The sequence below is a fragment of the Lathyrus oleraceus genome, chromosome 5 (genome assembly GCF_024323335.1).
Source record: "Lathyrus oleraceus cultivar Zhongwan6 chromosome 5, CAAS_Psat_ZW6_1.0, whole genome shotgun sequence".
Classification (NCBI taxonomy): Eukaryota; Viridiplantae; Streptophyta; class Magnoliopsida; order Fabales; family Fabaceae; genus Lathyrus; species Lathyrus oleraceus.
Window position 1 is genome coordinate 475,770,562 of NC_066583.1, and position 7,548 is coordinate 475,778,109.

The following is a 7,548-nucleotide window of genomic DNA, read 5'->3' on the forward strand; positions in this document are numbered from 1 at the left end:
ACTTGCCACGCACATAGACCTTTCTGAATTCTCTAGACTTCCCATCTGCACATTCCTCAGACACATTGACAATGAACTCCTTCACCAAGGTCTTATAGCACTTTGGAAGTTGAGTCACAGTTCTCATTAGCCCTGCCTCTTTAATAAGGTCCACAATCTCCTTACACTCCAAGGTGTTCTGAGCCAGTTCCCTCTCCAAGGCTAGCCTCTTGTGATAGACATACTTCCACCTGTTCACACTAGAGGCAAAATGAAATGACACATTGTTAATAGGTACCTCTGGAACACTAGCCGCCAGCTTGCTAGTGGTTGGCTTCTTCTTAGATAGGGATGATGTGACATCACAGGGGACATCTGAATCAGACTCCACCACAACAACCTTGGTCTTTATTTTCTTGGGCATCTCTTTGCTCCAAGCTTTTGCAGGTCCATGTCCTTTCCTTTTGAGGGGACTCTCTGGCACCTTTTGCTTGGGAGAAGTTGTCACATCAACCTCCCTAGTTGGGGACCTCTGCACCACAGTCTTTCTCTCCATCCTAGTCCTAACCCTTTTTGCTATGCTAGGGACAACTGAGGTCAATAGTTCATTATCAGAGAACTCTTCCAGGTACACTGTGTTAGCATTAGGGTTGTCACTGACATCTTGAGTGACACGGACTTTCTCACCTCCCACATTGTCTAAGGGTTTTTCAATCCTTGAACCCTCATGAGCATCAGGTTGCTCAGCATCGTCAGAAACATTCTTTCTTAAGACAACTGCGTTTTCTTGACATGCAACTCTATCAGGTATGATAGTGTTCAAGGGAACGGAAACCCCAGGAACATTCTGATCACCAGATAGTATCTTCGTGACAATAGATGCAATGGCATTATGCACATACCTCGAGCCTTCCCTGGTTGGTTCTTCAAGAGCGATTGCTGAGGAGAATCCGGAGACCGTTTCTTTCGGTCTTCTTGCATGAGAAGAAGTTTCAGCGTTAGCAGAAGAGTCCTCCCGGTTAGGGTTTCACGACTCAGTGCTGGGGGAATCGGACAGGGTCGTGTAGGAGGTGGAATCAGATTGGTCTGCCATGCTGAATATCTCGAAGGAGAGTTGAACAGTTTCTTTGGGAGAGGGTTTGCAAGACTGAAAGTTGAAGCGATGGAATAGGGAACGCTTGTTGCACGAGTAATGTCTATTAATTGTTGACCACTCAGAGTGCACTCTTAATTGTTTAATAAGTTGACTTACTAAACAATAGCTAACTAACATCATTAGTTGCTACAATTTCTCAGAAGAGCACATTCCCTCTTTGCCCCTACCATTGTCAATCTGAGTAGCATCCAATGTCATGACATTCTGAGTGACATTGTACTCAGTCTGCATCAGGTTCATCCATACCACTGATGTCCACCTGCTACCAGAAGCTAGGTACTTAGTTTCTGCAGACGACAAAGATTCACACATCTGTTTATCTCTTGCTACTGCACCATTTGTATGATGACCAATAAGTGACAATGACTCACAGCTTTCAATCAGACATTTTCCACAGTCTGTTCTTTTATCCACAGGCAGATTTGGGATTCCTCTAATTGCTCCCTTGGATATGATCTTCTTCATTCCTTTTAAATGAAGTTGTCCAAGTCTTCCATGTCCCAGCTTCACTTCCAGCTCTCCCTTGGCTAAGGGGCACTTGGAGGAGTGGAGTGAGTCTTTAGATTCCCATAGATAACAGTTATCTTTGGATCTGGATCCTCTCATTACTTCCTGATTGCAACCATTCAACACCACACATCCTTCCCTAGTGAATTTCACATTGAATCCTTGGTCACATAGCTGGCTTATGCTGATGAGATTAGTAGTTCGTCCTTTTACTAACAGCACATTACTCAGTTTTGGAACTCCAGGACACTCCAGCTTACCAACACCCTTGACTTCTCCTTTAGCTCCATCACCAAATGTCACATACCTGGAGGCATGGGGTTGTAGATCCACAAATAGGTTGCTTATCCCAGTCATATGTCTTGAGCAGCCACTATCAAAGTACTAGTCTTGTCTGGTAGATGCCCTTGGAGATGTGTGATCTAGTTTAGCAACACATTGTTGATTCTCACTGGGGAGATTAAGCTTAGATGCCTGCTACTTAGGTCTGACTTGAGGTGTCTGATTTGCAGCCCATTTTTGTTTCTTAATGGGGGCATTATGCTTAGAAGCCTTCTGCTTAGGTCTGACTAGAGTAGCCTGGTTAGGATAACCATGCAGCCTGTAGCAGAAGGGTTTTATGTGACCAAATCTACCACAGTAATGGCATCTCCATCTCTGAAATTTCTTCTTCTGATGATTACTCATTCTGGTTCCCTGATGTTGAGACATCGGTTGTGACTTCTGCTTGAATTTCTGAACTTCAGCCTTAGCTCTTTTGAGTTCAGTTAACGATTTCTTAGCAAAGCCTAAACCAGACATGGTTCCTGACTTCTGTCCCACCTTTAGAATCTCTTCCAAGGTGTCAGTTCCTTTATTCAACATTCTGATGGATTTAGTCATTTGTTCTAGCTTAGATGTCAGCAAAGATATCTCACGATTCAGACCATCTATGACTTTCAGCTGCTTCTGTTTCTCAGCTTCCAGCTCTTTAATGAGTTTCTTCTGCTTTTCTCCTTGGATACACACTTCTGCACTTTTAACACATAGTTCTTTATATGAAGCAACAAGTTCATCCAAGGTAAGCTCATCTCCGCTTGAGTCATCATCTGAGGCACAGACACTGGTCAGAGCAGTGACATGTTTGGCAGATTCTTCTTCAGATTCACTCTCAGAGTCTCCTTCTGACCAGGTGACAAATAGCCCTTTCTTTTGCATCTTGAGAAAGGTAGGGCATTCAGCTTTAATATGACCATACCCTTCACATCCATGACACTGGATTCCCTTGCCTTGAGTGACCTTCCCTTGACATTAGGTCTACCCTACTGATCAACTTTCTTTATGAACTTGTTGAACTGTCTTCCAAGCATGGCTATGGCTTCTGAAATTCTTTCATTTCCTCCAATGTTTCCTTCTTCTGAATTCTCTTCAGTATTTGATACAAAAGCTATGCTTTTGTTCTTCTTTTCAGCATCCTCACATAAGCCCATTTTAAAGGTTTGGAGAGAACCAATGAGCTCATCCACCTTCATATTGCTGATATCTTGAGCCTCTTTTATGGTTGTGACCTTCATAGCAAATCTCTTAGGTAAAGACCTGAGAATCTTTCTTATAAGTTTCTCTTCAGCCATTTTCTCACCTAGGCCACAAGAGGTGTTTGCAATCTCAAGAATATTCATGTGAAAGTCATGAATAGTCTCATCCTCTTTCATCCTCAGATTTTCAAACTTGGTGGTCAGCATCTGAAGTTTGGACATCTTCACCTTGGAGGTACCTTCATGAGTTATCTTGAGGGTATCCCAAACTTCCTTAGCCAGCTCACAGTGGTGCACCAACCTGAAGATGTTCTTACTGATTCCATTGAACAATGCATTCAAGGCCTTAGAATTTCCAAGGGCTAATGCCTCTTGCTCCTTGTCCCACTCTTCTTCAGGAATTTGCACACTGACTCTATCTTCACCTGTCTTCGTTGGATGTTCCCATCCTTTGTTGACAGCTCTCCAGACTTTGCTATCTAGAGACCTTAAGAAGGCTATCATACGAGGCTTCCAGTCATCATAGTTAGAGCCATCCAACATGGGTGGTCTATTTGAGTGTCCTATATCCTTGTCCATGGTACTAGAAAGTAACTTCCCTAGATCTCACCCAAAAATTAACAGGTAGGGTGTCTGCTCTGATACCAATTGAAATTCTAGTTAACAGACTTCCGATGTCACAACGGTTGTTATGACATCCAATTCTGCGCAGACAAGAATTATGCAGAACTTAAAATGTAAGTGCAGTAAATAACACAAGTAATTGTTTACCCAGTTCGGTCCAACATGACCTACGTCTAGGGGCTACCAAGCCAGGGAGGAAATCCACTATTAGTAGTATTAATTCAGACCTTAAACCAACAGTTTAACCCTATCACTTAATACCTACCCAATGCAATTTCAATCTTACACTAAGATCAGAGTTCCTACTCACTCCCCCTCAATCACCTCAGTGATTACTACCTTTAATCAATATTAAAGACAATTATGAAGTCACACTTCAAACAACTCTTGATTGTGCTTAACAGCTTTAATCAAGATACACAGCACTCACGCTTAAAAGCTTAGAGTGACACAACACTTACAACTCAATGAACACCCTATACCAATGTAATCATCTATGTGATAATAGCTTGGCTTACAAGATACGTCTAATACAAGACTCACAAAAATACAGCAGTGAAGTATGATGGACACACTAAATCTTCACGCCTCAAATCCCATTTCTGAAAGAAGGATTGCCATCCTTTTATATTGCAGCACTTGGGCCTTGTACTTGTATTTCCTGAATTTAAGGTCAAGCGAGTTAACCTAAATTCCAAAACTAGGTTACTAACAAATAAGCTATTTGTTAGGTTCATTAATTGTAGCTTGGTTGTTGGTTTCCTGGATTTTCTCTCAGCTGTTGAATCCCTGAAGAATAGCCTGAGAAAAATGCTGAAACAGAAAAACTAAACAACCTAAAATATAGCATACGCTGTCAGGAATGAATGTCACAACATTCAGTTTGACATCCAAATCAAGGACCATATGCTAAGTTTGTTTTTCCTGAAAACAGACTGTACAAATTTGTTGTACTGTACAGAACCAATCTGTCTATACTTCAGTATCAGCATACATTAATAAATGTCAAAGCATCCAATTTGACATTCACACATAGAGCCTTACATCAGGTCTGTTATCCTCTTGATAAGCAGACTGAGCTGCAAACTGAAATGTAGCAGAAAACCAATCTGCCTATTTTTCAGTATATGTTGTCAATGAAGAATGTCATAACATCCAGTTTGACATTCAGTCAGTAGGCCTTATGCCAGGTCTGTTATTTCCTTGATAAACAGACTGAGAATACATACTGAGTTATAGCAGAACACCAACTGTTCTATTCCTCAGTATCTGCTGATAGGGATGAATGTCATAACATCCAGTTTGACATTCAATAAATCATGTATTAGCTAAACCTGCAGTATACTACTCAAGTATGTCATGACATCAGCCAAGACATCAGAGTACAGCTAGATATTCTAACATACAATGCAGTCAAACAAACATCTCCACAGCATGTCATGACATCAGTCAAGACATTAGAATCCAGCTAGTGTTTTACCATACAATGCAGCCAATTAAACACCTACAAGTTGTAACCTACAAAGATTGGTATGAAATGCTTCCTTTTGCTTTGCATGGATACCCGGGAGTCCTCCGCACTTCAATAGGGGAAACCCCTTTATCTTTAGTCTATGGCATGGAAGTAGTGCTCCCAATAGAAGTTGAGATCATATCAATGTGGGTTTTGATAGAAGCCAAGTTGACAAATGTCGAATGGTGTCAAAACAGATATGATCAGTTAAGTTTAATTGAAGTAAAAAGGATGATAGCCTTAATGTCATGGTCGATTGTACCAAAAGAGGGTGAAGAATGTGTTTGATAAGAAGGTTCGTCCTCATGAATTTAGAGAAGGTGACCTCGTGCTCAAAAAGATCTTGCTTCCCCACAATCATTCCCGAGGCAAGTGGACTCCCAATTACGAAGGCCTATTTCTTGTCAAGAAAGTCTTCTCTGGAGATGCATTGGTTCTTACAACTATGAATGGTGAGGAGCTCCACAGTCCGGTGAATGCCGATGTAGTCAAGAAATACTTCGCCTAAATAATCAAAAGAACAACTCGCTAAGTTAAAAACCCGAAAGGGAGACTTAGGCAAAAATGAGTGTCTCGGTGGGCTGAAAACCCGAAAGGGCGGTCCAGGAAAAAATTAGAGACATAAACAGAAATAATTCATCTTGGTAGATTGAAAACCCGAAAAGGCAATCTAGGAAAAAGTTAGGGATTTTATGGCAAGTAACTGCATCAGGCAAGGCTTGTCACTTGAAGCAGCAACATCATTGATCAGGAAGTCTTAGTTCAATCTCTCTCAACATAAGCTTAATTATAGGAGTTCAAAGTTGTTAGGGAGAACAGTGGTCATTGTATTTCAATTTAACCTTTCCATTTACCATTTTCCAAACTTTGTAATGATCCATGAAGGCACGCCTTTTGTGGACAACCATTCTATCAAAAAAATCCTGACTTTTTTCCAATTAATTTCAATTCTTATATATTTGTTTCTTTTGCAAAACGTCATTTATTTTCGATAATAATTTTTTGAAACAAAGGTTAAATAATTAACATGTTTTTGAAATTACAAAACATTTTTCTTTGATTTTTGAAAAACACTAAAAGGAACATCGGCGGTTGTTCAAGATTGATCAAGTCTTAAATTATGGAACTCAGATTCCCTAGTATAACAGTTCATGTAGATTTACCTTGTTTTGATAATCTTGTTTTCTCCAATGGATTTGTTGTCAGATAGAGGATTTCCTCCAGCCAGTCTTGTTGTTGCAATGACGATTTTGGATTCTCCCATAACGAAGCCAAAAAAAGTTTCTCCGCCCTCAAAGAGATTTTGATTCTTGAATATTTTTATTTCAAGTTTCCCCAGTTGATATTTATCCCCAACGGAGGATCTTTTGTCCTGGAAGAGGAGGCAAAAGACAAGCTCTTTGGAAAAGTCTTCATCTAGTTGATATTTGGCCGAGTATCCAGTTGATTGATTACTTCGGTCTCCCAATTTACTTAGTGTGTATTTTGTCAGCATAAGCATAACACTGCATGCATTTTGGCATCCATAAATCATTGCCATGCATGGTCGGAGGTAGATTTATGCTCATATGCATGTCCTTAATGTCTCTAATCAATTTTTATGTTTATACTTTCCCCCTAAAAGAAAGTTTATCATCTATTTCCCCATCGAGTTTGTGCCTCATGGCAATAATTGTATTTTAGTTTCCCCCCCCCCCCCAACTCATTTGTCTGGACGGAACAAATCCTCAGTCGAGTTCATTCCTCGTCGGGTAGAGTCTTGTTTGACCGCTTCTCTCCAGTTTGTGCCTGGATTGAACTTTGGTACCCTACAACATTTTTTTTGACTTTTTCAGGTTGGAAACATAGATGACGAAGAAAGCGTGTTTTACACCTTTTGGATCCTATTTTCCTCGGCAGAGAAGACTTGTTCAATAAATTAAGGATCTAATTCTCCAACAAGTATCACTTCGGCAATCTCCCTGAGATTTTGTTCAACGGCATGTGGAAGTCTCTTTATTTGAGAAGCTTGTTTGTTCCTAAAATATCAATCTTTATCTCTACAATAAGTGGAAACCTCTTCAGTGAATTCCCGACAGAGAAGCTTATTGTGACTCAACAGATCAAGGTTAACACGTGCTCGTTTTTTAACAGGTGGTTGTCTCTTTATTTGAGAGGCCTGTTATGATCCCTGATCAGAGTTAAAACATAAATCTCTAGTATCTGACACCCGTTCCATGTTGAAGACCGGTAGTCATGGGAGGTTTGTTACTCTT